Source organism: Motacilla alba, chromosome Z (genome assembly GCF_015832195.1).
Source record: "Motacilla alba alba isolate MOTALB_02 chromosome Z, Motacilla_alba_V1.0_pri, whole genome shotgun sequence".
Classification (NCBI taxonomy): Eukaryota; Metazoa; Chordata; class Aves; order Passeriformes; family Motacillidae; genus Motacilla; species Motacilla alba.
In genome coordinates this window covers 5,445,081-5,461,105 of record NC_052046.1, presented here as the reverse complement: position 1 = coordinate 5,461,105, position 16,025 = coordinate 5,445,081, and the positions used below count along the sequence as shown (strand labels likewise).

Sequence of the window (16,025 nt, the reverse complement as noted above, 5' to 3'; positions counted from 1 at the left end):
TCTCATTCAGCTGGCTTCATAATGTGCAGGAGATGGATTAACACATAAGAGAAAATTTCATCATGGAAGATGCTTCAGTCAGGTTACAGTACTACATCCCAAACTGATATTTGACTTTTATTGTCTCTTTTTATTTTGTCTTCATTTTTCCTTCCTAGTGCTTTTTCTCTTTGGTTGTTTTTTTAAGTTTGTTTATTTGTGTATTATGGGTGTTGCTATCATATAATTACACCACAAGGCTGAGGATTGAGAAGTAAATTGTGAGTTAAGTCTCTGGGAGAAAGGTACTTTTGTGTTAAAAACACCCACAGAAAGTTGTCATAAAATAGGACACAGGACATTTTAAATAACTTGTTAATAACTAATACCTTCCTTCTGGCAATTCCTTCAGCAACAGGGTATAAAACGTATCTTTTGTGAGGGCTTAAAAAATATCAACACTTTGTAAACATAGAAATTTTTTCTCAGTTCTTATAATTTATCTTAAAAAACAAAGGTGAAGAAAATACACATCTCTGGATAAAGGACAAGTTCAACATCTCTTTAGACAAAGAACACCTTCCTTCATTTTAAAAAAATATTTGTTTAGGGAAGGGCAGAGTTGAACTACAAAACCTCTTGAAAACTAGTTTGCCTCTTATCCACCCAGACAGCATCAATAGCAACAACTGAGTTTTCCTTCAGTTATACACAGTAGTAGTGTATTCCTCAGCTTTTATCCTGAAGTTCTCTGAAAGAATAATTAAATTCTGCTCTCTTTATTTCTCCTTTCTCTTCTTTTTTCCTATTCACTCCACCATCAGTGATCTAGAGCAGAGATAGTTCTTCCTATGTGGATGCTGTCAAAGGATGATTTTTATATTTGCAGCTCGCTGAACATTTTACTGTCCTGCCAAGCACTCATCATATGCTCATGTCCCTCTTTCACTGTCAGAATGGGCTGAAAATGAACCAGGAGATGGATCATTTTGGTGGGAGATGGAAATAGAAACATTCTTTGTAAGTATTCATTCAGGTACACACTACATCCTTTTTTTGTACAGTATAGAAAAATCCTTTTGTCTGTTCACAAAACAAAGTTGATAAGTTTCTTCTAAGAATGAGATAAAGCAAATAATTATGTGAAAATGTATCCATACTCTGTGGCTATCTATGACTAATTCTCAATTATTTGCATGTATCTTGTCCTAGCTATAAAGTAGCAGTGCCCTTGAGGCAAAGACTCCTAGAAATGATGTAAGACAAAGAAAACTTGATGTCAGTCATGACTGAGTAATCTACATACCCTTATGACCCTTTTATAATCATATTCTTTGCTTTTCATTTAGCTGGTGGTTTTGATTGTAAGGGATATCCCAGCAATTATATAGTCAATGTTAATAGAACTCTGATTGTGATCTCACAGAATGCTTGATTTCTCCCCATGTTTGTCATCCAAGAAGCAAAACCAAGAATAAACATTCTAAGTGGACAATTAGTGTTGATATTAAATTACTAAGAAGGAGAATATTTGCATAATAATTGTTGATAATAATGTATGAGGTCTCTATGGGCTGCAGTGTATTTAAATAAACTACTTATCCAGTAACTCTGAGTGTTATGGATTTAAAGTTTCTTCTAGTGACTTTTAAATATTATGCTATGACCTGCTTATTTTGATGTATTGTTTGTTTATTTGTATGCAGCAAACTAATTTAATAACTAGACTTTCAGGAAATCATTTGGAAAAGTGAAGAAGGAATTTCTGATACACACATCTTGGTATACTCTTCACAGTATAAAGAAGTCTTCTACAGAAATGTGCTTTATCAGATCTTCCCTTTGTTGGTCCAGATATTTTTGTAGATTATTATTAAGTTCCTGAGGAGCTGGAAGTAACTGATGGGTAGAGTGGCAGGAAATGCAGAGTCAAGCCAGTGTTAAATTAAAAATTAGAGATGCTGTCTAAGACACAGGCCTCAACACTCAGCAGAAAGAGTGTAGGATTCAGGAGGTTTTTCCAGTTGCATATGGAATAGTGGGGCAAACTGAAAAAAAATTTCACTGTGTTTGGAGCATATCAGGTTCAAGTAAATCTTGGCCTGGTGGTCATACTTTATTACTGTGGGCAACCATACTGAGGTATGGAGTGCTTTAGGGAAAAAGTTTATATTTCTTGTTGTGGAACCTTTCGTAAATCAGGCCACCCATCCTCAAACTGGAATTGCTTTGGGTCCAGCTGCCTAAGCTGCTGAGGGTCTCCCATCAATCTTCCCTGTCTTTGAGTCATAAAGTTAATAACACACATTTGTTTTCACAGCTTTAAGTACTTCAAAGGTTTCCATATTAGGCATTTATCATACTTTAAAGTTATTTATTAATTACTTCAGGATGTTTTAGTGCATTCTATGAGACCTAGATCTTAAGTAAGAGAGTTGTATGGGCCTGGATTCATTCAGATGAATCAACAAATTATGAAAGATAAAAAACTTCTTGTAGACAAAATCTAAACTGAAAGTGAGAACTTGGCTTTCTGCTCTCATATAGCGCCTTCATGAACGGATTACTCTAATATAATTTAGTATACAGTCTGATAATATTGCCGAAATCTTTACTGCAGGGTATTTCATGCAGCAGGGCAGCTAGGGAGGAATAATCCTTTAAAGACCCATCCTCACTATTCTATGACAAGAGCGTGTTGTAATTCATCTTCTCTCAAAGTCATATGCACAATATAAGAATCAAAGAATATATAAAGGGAAAGTCCCTAAAAAAGGATTAAAAGTACAACTATTTCAGTAATTGTGACATTGAGTAAGAAATCTGTGGAAACCCAAATCTGTTTGAATATAAATTCATGAGCCCATGAAGGGGCAACTTTTGAATAAATTAGTCACGGTGAATAGTTTACCCAATTTTATTATAATCTGGAAGAGAGGAGCGCAGTGTGATTTTTTTTTTACCTGATTTTTAATGTCCTGAAGCATTTGTCATGTTGTTTACTTTGTAATCATCAGCTTTTTTACAGGCAAGCAATTTCCCAGTTTCAAAAAAAAAAAAACAAACCATACAATAGAGCAATGTGCTGCAGCCATATCCTGTCAATTTAGATTCTGCAGCTTCAATGCCCTGTAAATACCTTAGGCAAACCATAGATCTGCTTCAGCAAGGACATGGAAATTCAGTCTGAATATGGGTTAAGCTGATCCCCAAAATTTAGTATGTATTCATAAGCTAAGCTGTTCTTCGAGATTATTCACTATTCTGATTTTGACAGGGTCATCTCTAAAAGTGAAGATATTCCTCAGTTGCTTCATTACATATTTCTGTACAGGTAGACAGACAGACAAAATTAACTGTCTCAAGAGAAACTAAACTGAATTAGTATCAGTCCAGATGAGCTATACATCTGAGGAAGTTCTCAAATCCTTTTAAATTTATCTGTATCTGGTAATTTTTTTTTTCCAAAAAAAAAGTGAAGAGATTTCAATATCAGGAAAAGCTGTTTGCAGCAAGTCTCACAGTGGCTTATATTAAACTGAGAACACTGCGGAAGTTATTTAACATGAATCCAGTGGCCACAAAGCATGACTCTTTCCTCAAAAAAAAATAAAAAAAATTCTTATATTCCCTGACCTACAATCTATGAACAACTGGTGCAGGCTTGTGTGTCCACGTTCTTGGTTTTTGAAAAGGACAAATCTCTGTCACATCAGTATTCATCACTTATGCTTCAGGTTGAAAGGGGAAGTAAAAACAAAACAAAACAAAACAAAAACCAAACCAAAACAAAACAAAAAAACCCAGAAAAATGAAAAGAGTAGATGAAAGGACCAGGCGTGAAAGAGAGAAAAATTGCCTTTCAAGTGCATAGTAGTTTTTTTTTTCTTGTTAATGGATTCTCATTGCAAATCCTCAGGAAAACAACCATTGCAGTTTATGAATATAGTTTTGGGTTTTTGTTTTTTGTTTTTTCTTTTTTTTTTTTTTAACAGATAGGTATATATGTGTGTGTAAAATTTAATAAATATAAAAGTAGATATATATATATAGGTTCATTGTTCATTAGAAACACCTGACTTTTCTAGAAAAGCCAAAGGAAGAGAAAGAGGAAAACTGTAAAATCAGATATATTAGAAAACATAAATTTCTGGAAAGAATTGAGGAGTGGCCTATGGTTGCAATCCCTTAGGCTCTTCTTTCCCTGGCATGCATTGCCCATGGGCTGCAGCCCCTGCCCCAGTGCAGTTCTGTGAATTACATGGATGGACAGACAGTATTTTAACATAGAGTTTACCTTGGGAGGAGAGGGAAAAAAAAAGCAATTGGTAGCTTTGAAATGCTGTTTATAGGAGATCTGCTCTGTAATTAAGTTAAATTCTTGTGAGGGCAAGGAATGGGTGAAAAACTGCAATTGCAGGAGACACAAGGTAAAGAAACACTAGAATCCAGGTCTTGCTCACTGACTCCAGAGATGAATAAAAGAAGATACTGTCTAGTAGCTTCAGCCCTTCTTCCTTCCTACCAGTACTGATGTCTGTGGCTTTAAAGCAAAGTCAAAAAATTGACAGTGGATGTCTGCAAGTGATAGTAATTGTACAAGATGATATTACTTGTATTTTTAGGATAAGAGTTGGAAAAAACAGTTTTCCACAGTCATTGGTTTTGTTGGAATAAAAATTGCTCAGTCAAAATTTTATTTTTATGGTCTATGAGCTGTAAAGACCATTTAAGGTCAACTCTTCATACTGTATTAGGTAAACATTTAAGAGGTAAATACTTTTATCCAAGTTTGCTGCGAGCAAAGAAATAGACCATGAAAACTCAAGAGAATGGACTTGATGCTTTCGTGCTATTATTTTTACTGAGCTAAAGCTTCAGTAGTAGAGGTGTTCAGAGCCTCATATTTAACGTGCAAGCTTCAAAACATCACCAAAAGAAAATTGCATTGACACAGCTATAAAAGAAAAGTATTATATAGTCTATGGATTGCATGTTGTGTCATTGTGGTACCAGAACCATTTCTGTTCTCACTAGTGTTCCTGTCAGGGGGAATTGGGAACCATAATGGCTGAGTTCTAACCAAAGCTCTACTTCTGTTTTCCCATCTCACTGCACCCGATTCTGTAAGCTAAAAACTTCCCCAAGCTGTTCTAGAGTTTACACTAAGGACAGCCCAGTCATAGAAAACATTTCATATGTTTGTCTGACTGTGAAGAGACAGTCCCAAACACCTTAACCACAGGAAATGAGGACTGTGTGCTTCTGACAGTTCATTATTGCAATGGAAGGAAGTGATGTCAATAACCTGTGGGGCACCCAAGATCTTGCATGTGGAATAGAATGTTAGAAATAGATAACAGGAAACACTTATTGTTATGTATGAAAATTTCAGCAGTTCTAACCATGCAGGAACTAGAAGTAAACTGAGTGATTTCTCTTATTCTAACCATACAAGAGAGTTGGGTTTTTGTAGAGAAGATTTGCTGTTAAAAAACTACTGAATTCTCATCTTACACCATCAAGAATGCTTCCTGTAAAGCCCTCTGTCTTACGGTTCAGAGAGGAAACAGGAAATATGGCATAGAAGAGGAGCGAGATGGAGGTTTGGGATGGTGAGAAATGGTTGAGATATCATGCTGGAAAGAATGCTCATGCCTTAAATTCTTCTGCTATTAAAGGACTTCATGTTAGACAGGCCCTGGAAACACCCTTCTCATTTAGAACATATGAACATGTTTCTTCTGCTCACTTATATTTAAACATCCATAGGGAGATACTTAACTAGCAGTTCCTACTACATATTCCCCTCTCCTAACTGTATGGCCAAACTTTCTGAAAACACGTTCCCCCTCATCCTGGATTCATGACTTGTTTTCTTTTCAGAAGAGCAACTTATTCTCAGACCCAAAGTGTTCCATCACTCTTCTATCTCTTCAGGCCCTGTATTCTGGAGCTTGTTGGTAGGAAACTAGCCAGGGAAGCAGGAGATGAAGTTTTGAATATTTGAAACAAAAAGGGAGATGAACCCAAAGCTTCTGCTTTTCTTTTGGCAAGTACCTCTTACTGAGTGCTCTTTCTAAAAGCTGATTGATTCCACTATCAGTGGCTGCATTTTGCTGTTAAAGAAGGCACCCGTGGTTAACGTGCAGAAATTAACAGAGGTGTGTAGACCACACAGCTTTTGGAACTACTAAAAGTTGAGAAAGTCCTACAAGCATATTTCCAGGGTGAAACACAGGGGATATTCAGGATCACATTGTGGTCTCTTGGTAGACTGTTGATATTTAAGAGAAATACTGTTATTCTGAATCCCTATTCTGAGAGTAGTTTTAGACAAGTTAATTATACCCTTTCCTGCTTTTTCTCTCACAATAGCCTGTCCTCTTAACACCTGAATGCCCCTAACTGTAAAGCAAGAATGTACTGTTCCCATCAGGCTCATAGGACTGTGGGGCTGCTTAATAACTAACTGGAAGAATAACATGAAAATTCTCACACTTTTTTCATACCAAATTATTCCATTTCAGCTTCCACTGCCATGATGCTTTAGCTACTTCCATGGCCTTTTGATGCAAATATGACAAGCAGCAACCAGAAAGTGCTCTTCGGGGGTGCATAAGAAAATTAACACTAAGAGACTGAAAGTTTTGCTTTTGATGTTTAAATGATTTGTGGTGGCGACCTCAGCTGTGCTTTAATGACTATTTTGCCCAATTAATTTCCTTAGCTATTTTTTGCATGCTTTAAAAATGCATGCTGAAATTTTGTTGTTTTTTTTTTTTCTTTTCTTTCTGAAGTCCCTGTTGTGTTTTCTACACTGTGAACTGCAGAAATGTTGTGGCAGTAAATTCCTTTTGTTTTGCCTTGTACAAATCATAAAAGAGTATATTATCTTCATTTTTCTTCCTTCTTTCCACTTAAATATGTACAAGATTTTTTAGAGGATGAATAGGGAGTGTAAATGGGTGTTTTGTTTTACTGATGAGCAATTGTCATGCCCTTACATTAGGCAGGGTTGAGAACTGAGAAAACTGATAAACAAACAGACAATATAGGCAATATTTAAACCCCAGAATTTTGATTCTCACTTCCTTCTTTCTTGCACTGAACAGAGTAATGGACTCTGAAGGGGTCAAGGACCTTATTATCTCCAAAAACATTTGATGTTACTTTCTGAACTACTCCTTAGAAATAAAAAGAGGGATTTTTTTAGAAGGATGTGGACACTATTCCCATGGATTTTATGGGCTTCATAAACCCAGGAAATAAATGCCTTCATACTTCAATATGGTCTTCAGATCATCTCTGAGACCCCTTTGCACTGTCTTACTCCACCTGATGTTTTTAATGGATTCCAACTGAGGGATTCAGGGCTAGAAGTTTTTCTTTTAGTCTCTATAAAATAACCCAAGAGTCTAGAGTATTCAGGAAAGAAGAAATAGGAAAAAAATCCCTCTAGGGACTTTCAGGCTTGAGTTATGAAGTCAGCAGATTAAAATAACCAAATCAAGTAAACAGGGCCTGAGGAAAAGTTGGATAACCCTCTGAAAACATCTAAAATGTTGTAGAATATAAGGTGTGAGAGCAATTACTCATAGGCCACAAAAAGAATAACAAGTGATAGAATGAGACTAAGAAACTGAACACTTCCCCTTGATAAGGTCTATTTATCCTGTGCAGAAATCTTCTAGTGAAAGGAGCTATTTTGACTCATTTAGAGATGGCTAAATTACATTAATAAACAAGTTGTAAATCTCCTAATTTCCTGAGTTAGAAGGAGAACTGGCAAGATCTCCTAGTGGAACAGGTATTTTACCTCTCCAGTGCCTATGATTCTATCATGCATGGTTCCTTTCAATTATCAAAGCGTCACGTGCTCATTTCAGCAACATGACTCCCATTAATGTCAAAGGGAGACTTGAGATTAAAAACCCCAGGCGTCACTTTAAAAATGCAGAAATTAAAATGATGTATCATTTCTCCACTAGAGAAACCAATTCCCCAAATATGAGACCCCCTTGCATTTTTCTTCTACCCCCTTGCATTTTTCTTCTACCCTTGCTTATCCTCAGCACCCAAAAATAAATACCAAGTCCAGATTGCAATTAACCAAGAGCTTCTGAAGGTGAAAAAGAGAAAAGCAGAGACTTTTTTTAGCCATTAAAGAAATTAAAGACTTTGCTTTTCCAGGGAGAGTGTGATTTAAGGGCTAATCAGCACCATGGTCCTACACATTATCTAAGAAATTGAAAATTACTGGCTACTAAACCCAGCTCTCAGAAACTCCAGGGGGATTCTCTGCAAGGCCTCTGATAACTTTTGAGTCTAGGCTTGAATGCTGTTCTCATCTTAATTAGAAATTCATCATGTGTGTGTGTGTTCGTATATGTGTTTTCATTTGTATATATGTTTATTGCTGTATGTGCACATACTTACACACATATTTTGTCTCCGTATGGATGCACCCACATTACAGAATATATAACTCTTCACTCTAATTGCCTGTTTTTTTCCCCTGTCATGGTTAGCAGATTATGCTCTCTACGCTCTATTTTCCTTTCCCTCTATTGGCAAAGACTTACAAATGCCCTATTTGCTTTCTTTTATCTCATTACATTATTCAGTGGTTTTCTGTACACATACACTCAGAAACATCAGCAAATAACTTGCTTTCAAAGACCTTTAAGAAAAGCAAGTTCATTTGTTAAAGAAAGAATTTTAAGGCTGACTCAAAGCGTAAGCAAAGTATTTGCTCAGGGCAAAAGATTACCAAAGATACTAAAATGACTACAGTCCCATGGTTTTGCTAACACCAGAAGTCACCAGAATCTTCACACCTTCAACTGTCAAAAAAGAAAGTTAGCAGGCAGCTAAGGTAGAAGGAGTATTTGAAGAAGAGCAAAGTGCCAGGATTGGCCGTAAGCTTGTTGCCGCCTGCCTGAGTTCTGAAAAATCCCCTGGAAATGCCCTATCCTTTCCTGTGAATATCTGGGCAAATGTGAAATGTATTTTTTCTTTTTCAAATAGGTCAATAACAACAGGAATTCTAGGAGAAAAAGTGGGGCTGCTGCTGAGTGGAATGGGGACTTTTGGAACAGAGCTTGAGATACTGAGACTTGAGAAAGCCTTCCTTCCTTTCATCTTTGCTGTCCAGGCAGCTCTCATGGAACTGTGGTGGTCAAATACTGTAAAATGTTTGCAAAGGTCTTGTAGGCTCTCTCTCCTTTAATGACATTCAAAGTTAGTGCAAACAGGGTCCTGAAAAGCTTAACCTAACTCATCTCTGAGTGAGAGGAAAGATGATTTCCATCAATTTCTATAGTCTAAAGTACTCCATGATTCTTTGATTTGTTAGAAATGGGAGAAAATAAATGTTTATGGATCTGCAAGCAGATGGAGCTGAAAATAAACAGAGAAATTGTCAGCTTAAATGTGCCCAGCACTGTTTTCTGGTACTGAGGCCAACTGGCACAGAAAAGGCTATGTCCATATTATTAAATGCTTTTCACCTTCAAAAGAAGGTGGATATGTGTAAACAGGTCCCTGGCTTGTGCTAAACGCAAAACATATCTGAAAATTGGGCTATCTCAGCTAAGATGGTTCAAAAGAGTGTTTGGAGCCACAGCTACAATTTATCTTCACAACCAACTGATTTCTGGAATTCAGAAATATTCCCCACAACTATTTAATTCATTAGGACTGGCGTAACTGTGACACCAGAGATATTTTTTTCTTCCCACAGTAAACACAGAGAAATATTTATTTTCCTGAGAACTATCGTAGGTAAGGTATCTGGAATGTTCATCTTTCTAACATTATTTTTGTTAATTTGTCTGGTTTTTTTTTGTTTTTTTTTTTTTTTTAAGCCTACCTAGAAAGTGTTAAGTGCCTTTCCTTTATTTTTCATACTGAAAATATGACCCATGGCTGTGGGACAGTCAGTGTGTGTGGTGCTCTTAAAGACATAGGAAAGATTATGTTTCTGTGTATCCTTGTTGTAGTTTATAAGTGCAAATTCTTGATAATGGGGTAGGGTGATTCTGGAAAACAAAGAAAATTCTATGTGAGGGACGAAAGAGAGGGATGATACTTTTTTGCATATATTTCATATTGAGAGAGGTTCACTTTAAAATAGTTGCAGTGTTTGGTTTTTTTCTTCACACACTTAAAGTATATTTTCATAGTTCCTTAAAATATTTTCCCCTCATTATTAGTTTTGGATTTTCTTTTCGATTTTTGATATTTTTTTATTTGCTTGGATATTTTTTTTTCAAATGAATAATTTTTTGGGACTCTGCGGGTGGTTTTATTTGGTTGGTTTGCTTGTTTGTTTTCAGCTCACCAAATCTCAAACAGAAATAAGTTTATAAATATGTTTATGTCTGGTTAATGTGTGTGGCTTTTACATTCTTACTTTGTCTTTCAATGTAGCCTTGAAGATCAGATTAAAGGGAGGAAAATTTGGGCAATTGGTGGGAAATAAGTGGAAAGTTATGGAAAATTTAAAATTTGTTCAACTTCAACTTTAGCTGTTTCTCTCATTTCTGATACAGTGTTATTTTATTCAACTCTTATTTTAACAAACAGCATTTATAAGCACAGTGTCCGTAAGAAAATGGGCACAATCAGATTTGTGATATAAGGCAGGGATATACAAAGAATTCCTAACCTAATGTAAGGTACTCTTTTAATTAAAGTCAGTGATGGGAAAAAGTCTTGCGTTGAGAATTCAGATTCTGAATTATTTGTTTCATCAACAAAATGTTTCTTTCTCATCCTCTGCTTCAGCAATTTACTTCAGTGGAGGGCAAGTTCAGACTACTCAACTCTTCTCCAGAGGAACTTACCTGTTCTGGCCCGAACTGAAGTCCACTGAAGAGCTTTTTTGTCTGCCAAAAAGGCATCATTGCTATTGATCTGTGCTGGGTTTGTACAAGTGACCTCGGGGTGACTGCCTGTGTGAGCTCTCGCTCGAGAGAGCCTTACTTTCAACAAGCAAGGGCTTTTTTTTTCATATTGGTATTAAAGCAGGCTACCTTGTGAATGAACAGAGCATGAAACAAAGAATAACCGTAAAAAAAAAAAATAAAAAAGAAAAGCAGGTTTTTTGTTGCTTGGTTGGGTTTATTTTTTTTTTCCAAGGACATGCCAACTTTCACTTAAATAACACTCATATAAGGGGTATATTGCTCCAAAATATCCAACAGAATTTTTTTTTGATCCACATCCTCTGTAACAATCAGAGTTTTGCTTGTAGATTACTAAGTTAACAGAAATTGACTGGAGAATCTTCGTGCTTAGGTGATGCCTTTCTCAATGCAGACCCATAGATGCTAAAAAATATAGAATATTAAACTTAAAAGGGATTTGCTACATAGACTGCATACACACACCACAGTTGAATCAATTCACTGATCCACAGGGCACAAATTCTGTCAGAACAATTAAAAAAAAAAAAAAAAAAAGGAAAAAAATTCCATATATCCTAATGCCAATGCCATTAATGTGGGGAAAAAATAAATTCACTCCTGGACATTCTTCATTTGGGGATGGGAAAGGTTTTTCTTTTCCAGAAAGACAAAGCTGAGAAAGACACGTTCATTACACCTTTGAAGGAAAAATCATTCAGCAGAAAATATAGGTAGAATAGCTGAAGAACAAAGTAGACTCCTAATCTTTTTTTTTTTTCTTTCCTCCTAATGAGCAGATTGTTTCTTTTTATCCTTTTTTTAAAGGCATAAAAGGAACAATATAAATCCCTACAACCAAAAAATCAGAACGAGACAAGCTGAGAAATTAAAATTTCACACAAAATATTTTTCCTTTATCAGACTTTGACAACATTATGCAGACTCTAGACAGGCAACCTGGGATAAGTTCATAACCTCCCCTTCAGAAATCTGAACAGCCACTAAAATAAGCCAATATTAAAGTGCCATAACAATGACTTTATGAAAGGAATTGCACAGGTACAAGGAGTCATAACCCCATCTCATTGGGAATGACAGTTTCTATGTTTCAGAAATAGAAGATGTAACGCTGAAGTAACACCTGGGTATTCCAACCAACAGAAATAACATTGGAAGGGAAATGAGTCTTGAGGATAGGTGGTGAGTTATCCACTATCTGACACCTAAAGTTCTCAAGTATAAAGCATGCGTTTCCTTCATCTGCTCTGGAGATGCTTTAAAAAGGTAAAAGCAGCTGACTGCCCAGTCCTTCTTCTTTTTCTGTCCATCCACAATCTGCACTGGATATGTGACAGCTGAATTTTCATGCTGGATTTCCTTGTGGAATATTACATTGCTGCGCTAAAAGGCTGTTATTTTATCTCCAAGACAACACAACATCTTTGAGATAAAGCAACATTATACATATAAGCCTGCAGCTCCTTCAAGGAACCACAGTAAATATTTAATATTGTGTGTATATACAATGTTGGATGGCAAAACATCATATCATACTCAACCCAAAAGGTTTCTTTGGTGTCTTTTTATACAGAGCACCCATCCATCTGGACTGAATCTAGTCTCCTGTTTTTTAAATAAATATGACAAACTGCTGTGCTGGATGGTAAGCCAATGATACTTTTAGTAGTAGTTATCGAGCCTAATAACAATCAAGAAGGCATGCACTTTGCACTACTGAACACACCTCTTGATCATTCCAGGGTTAGTCAAAAGAAACAATTCTCTAGATGAAAACAGTAAATATCCAGGCTTCAGAAGATCGGGAAAGGAAACATTTCCCTTAAGAGAGTAAAGTTTTTGGTCTAGGTTTGAGTTCCTTGATGGACGCTAGAAAAATGTTCTTAAAATTCATGCCAGCAAAAAGTAGAATGAATGAATGAGTGAATGAATGAATGAATGAAATTTATTAAATTAACTCCCCGGTGTGGGAAATAAAAGAGTCTTCTGAAGGAACAATGTGTTATGGTAAATAGTCCATCATTCCTATATCCAAATTAATAAACCCAAGGTTAAGGTCCTAATTTACATAACACCACTGAATTGGTCTGAACTAGTACAGGTACTGCCTTCAGCTGTGTAAGTGTAACATATAAAAATCTGGGGAGATGGAGACATCCTGGTTAGACAAGAGTCTAAGACCAAGGTGCCTTGACAGTTGCCAAAGGGATCTGAAAAGAACACAAAATTTCCGTCTTTTGGGGTGCAAAAAAGAGTTTTCTGAATTCCAAATTTTACCCTGCCCTTCTGGAAGGTACCAGACACTAGCACAGGTCCCATGCTTTGTTCTACCAACACAAGTTATGTACTTTTTTTTTTTTTTCCCCCCCCTGGCTACAGAGATATATGTGTGAGCAGGCTGTCTGCTTAGGCATTGGGAAACAGACACAGGACAGGTATGCAGCTAAGCATTCCATTTCCATCATTCCTTCATTTCAAGGCTTGTTTTGTTGGATGAAAATATGGCAGATGACAAAGGAACTAAGAAACAAGCAATCTCTAAACAAGCAATCTCTAAAGATGGAAGCAAAATGAAGGAGCAGTGGGAAATCAAAGGCTGTCGTATGAGTCAGGTAATGAGAATAATTCAAGGTTATTATTTCTTCTGCTTCTCTAAAAACTTCCACCAAATATTAGAGTGATTATTTATAATTTTCATTATATTGATGGTATGGCTAAAATCAAAGTCTTTTTCTGCTGAGTACTTTTGAGCAAATAGGTCAGATTCATCTTTCTCAGTTTTGGAAGTCTGAAGTCATCTGACCAATTTTAACAAGCCATTTTAGGATGAAATGAGCAGCCCTGAGGAACAAGCAAAAGTGCTTATATCCCTCCTTTACTTATAAAAGGAATTTAGAATGACTAGTTCGTACTGAAATGTCTAACTTAGGAGTCTTAACCTAAGTGAGATGAATTCTTCCTATTCTTTCCAACTAAGTTTATCACTCTGAAAAATAACCACCTCACCTAAGATGGTTGCCTAGATTCTCTCCATAGACAATGGAGAAAAATAAGTATCTCTTGAGAGAAATTCTTTCCACATTACTTGGACATCTTTCTTTTGAGAGGACGAGTCCTGGTCCTGAAGGGAAGCTGGCTGGCCAAAGGCCTTCTCACTTGCAGGGGAAGGGAGTGACACAGATCAGTGCCTTGCTGAAAACACAGCGTCTTTTGAAAAGACATTATAATTATATATATAAAATAACAAAGTCAAGGATGTTTACTGTTGCCTCAGTTGAGGATGAGTTTCACTGTAATGGCTGGTTATGAGACAGATAGGGGAACATTAAGTAAGAGTGAAAGAACAATAAAAGTGAGTGAGAGAGAAAATATAAGAAATAACTTCTGCAAGCCCCATGAGAAATAAATGTATTTACAACTACTTTATGCACATTTAAATTGAGATACAAATAAGTTTAGTTCCAAATAGTAAGCCAGAGCAAGAGACTCAATATCAGGGATATAGTTCCCAAAAATTGGGAAACAGCTACGTGCTGGCTATGGAGAGAACTCTATCTTGTAAGAGGTATAGGACACAGGAATGGGTACTGAATGAAAAAAGTCTGAATGTGAAAATAGTCAGGAAAAAATATCATGCACAGTAAGATTCCTGGCTGATTGAAATCAGCAAATAGATTCTTAGTTTAACTATCCAAATAAACATGAATTCTAGCCCCCAACCTGATCCAGCTTTCATTTAATTCACTTTAGTGTATATATACATATATATATATAACTCTAGCAAGCTGCTCACTAAAATCGAAACAAAATAGCTGTTGCTCCATTTCCATGGTGAAACATGTAGGGCTTTTTGAAGTTGAAAACTGAAAAACTTGGGTAAATATGGGTCTGCCTTTGCTTTTGCTAGAGCATGAAAGGGTGAGATGTGCTGCTGTTTCCCCCATATGCATAGGTGTGCTAACTACCTCTTTTTTTTTTTTAGAATTCAAACAAATGATATTATGAGAGAAAGATATGAGTTGAAGACAGCAAGACTGACCCCATGGAAGTTTTAGATACTGCAATATGAGTGAAAAGCCAGTCTGGTGGATGACAGTCCACCATAAAATATCCACACTTATACTTGTGAATACATGCACACAGTGCCAGCCACCAACGAGGAGGAGGAATGTCTGTGTTGCAACTCTTCTTCTCAGGAAAAAAAAAACAAACAACCAAACCAAGCAAAACAAAACAAAACCAAAAGCTCTTGAAAGAGTTTTATTTTTGTGTTGTCCACATTGTTTCTATAAATCTGTTGAAATTAATTAAGCTGTAATGCCATGAAGGAACTGACACCCCCATCATTCAATTTTGGTAATAATTTGATAAATCTCTTATAAAATATAGCTATATCCCATAAAGTGGTATTGGCTTAAAAAAACTCTAATATTTTCTCTCTTTTTTTTTTAATTTCTTTATAAAGTGAGTATATATTTAAGCATGTGGAATTTTTTACTCCTGAGTTTTGTGGGATTTGACTAATAATGGCTTACTTCTTATGATCACAGAACATTTATCTGTACTATGATGCATCAGCCAATAAATAAAACTGACTGGTTTTTGATTGTCTTTTTTTCTAACTAATGTAATCATTTTACCCCAAGAGCTGTGTCTCACAATTATGAAGAAACAGGGAAAAATACTCCAAACCCACCACCCTCCAAGTACTGCAAACTTGGAATAAAATGCAGACAGTTGGAAACAGGCTGTCAGCAAAGTCAGTGCAATGTTTGTCTAGAGGAGAAGGTAAGGTCAGCTCTGTAGACTTCTTGGAACAGATCTACCATCATTGTAAACTGATACAGCTCCACCAAAGTCAACTAACACCAAATAAGTATTCCTTCTTTATTTTTGCATTATCTATCTTTGCATTGCAGTGCAAAACAACAGGAGTCACCTTAGAGAGGCTTTTGTGTATTTTCAGCTCACTACCAAGTGCCTTTGGAGGTCTGAAAGGACAACCCACTACCACAGGTCATTTGTGCTTCTTTCTGTATCAGCAATAAATTCCAGCACACAATTCTTTGCTGTGCACACAAATAATCATAAAAAAAAAGGGAGAGAGCAATTCTC

At 36.2% G+C, this 16,025-nt stretch overlaps 1 long non-coding RNA gene across 2 annotated transcripts; it reads left to right on the top strand.

The window, feature by feature from the left end:
- The first annotated feature begins 8,877 nt into the window (after nt 1–8,877).
- LOC119695689 lies at nt 8,878–15,482 on the top strand. Of its 2 annotated transcripts, XR_005255338.1 has the most exons (5): nt 8,878–9,765; nt 10,771–12,176; nt 12,484–12,555; nt 13,390–13,522; nt 14,893–15,482. It is a non-coding gene; the product is annotated as an uncharacterized LOC119695689 (long non-coding RNA). The 2 variants fall into 2 exon arrangements; XR_005255337.1 differs by lacking the exon at nt 8,878–9,765 and having other exon boundaries at nt 10,214–12,176.
- The last annotated feature ends 543 nt before the right edge of the window (nt 15,483–16,025 follow it).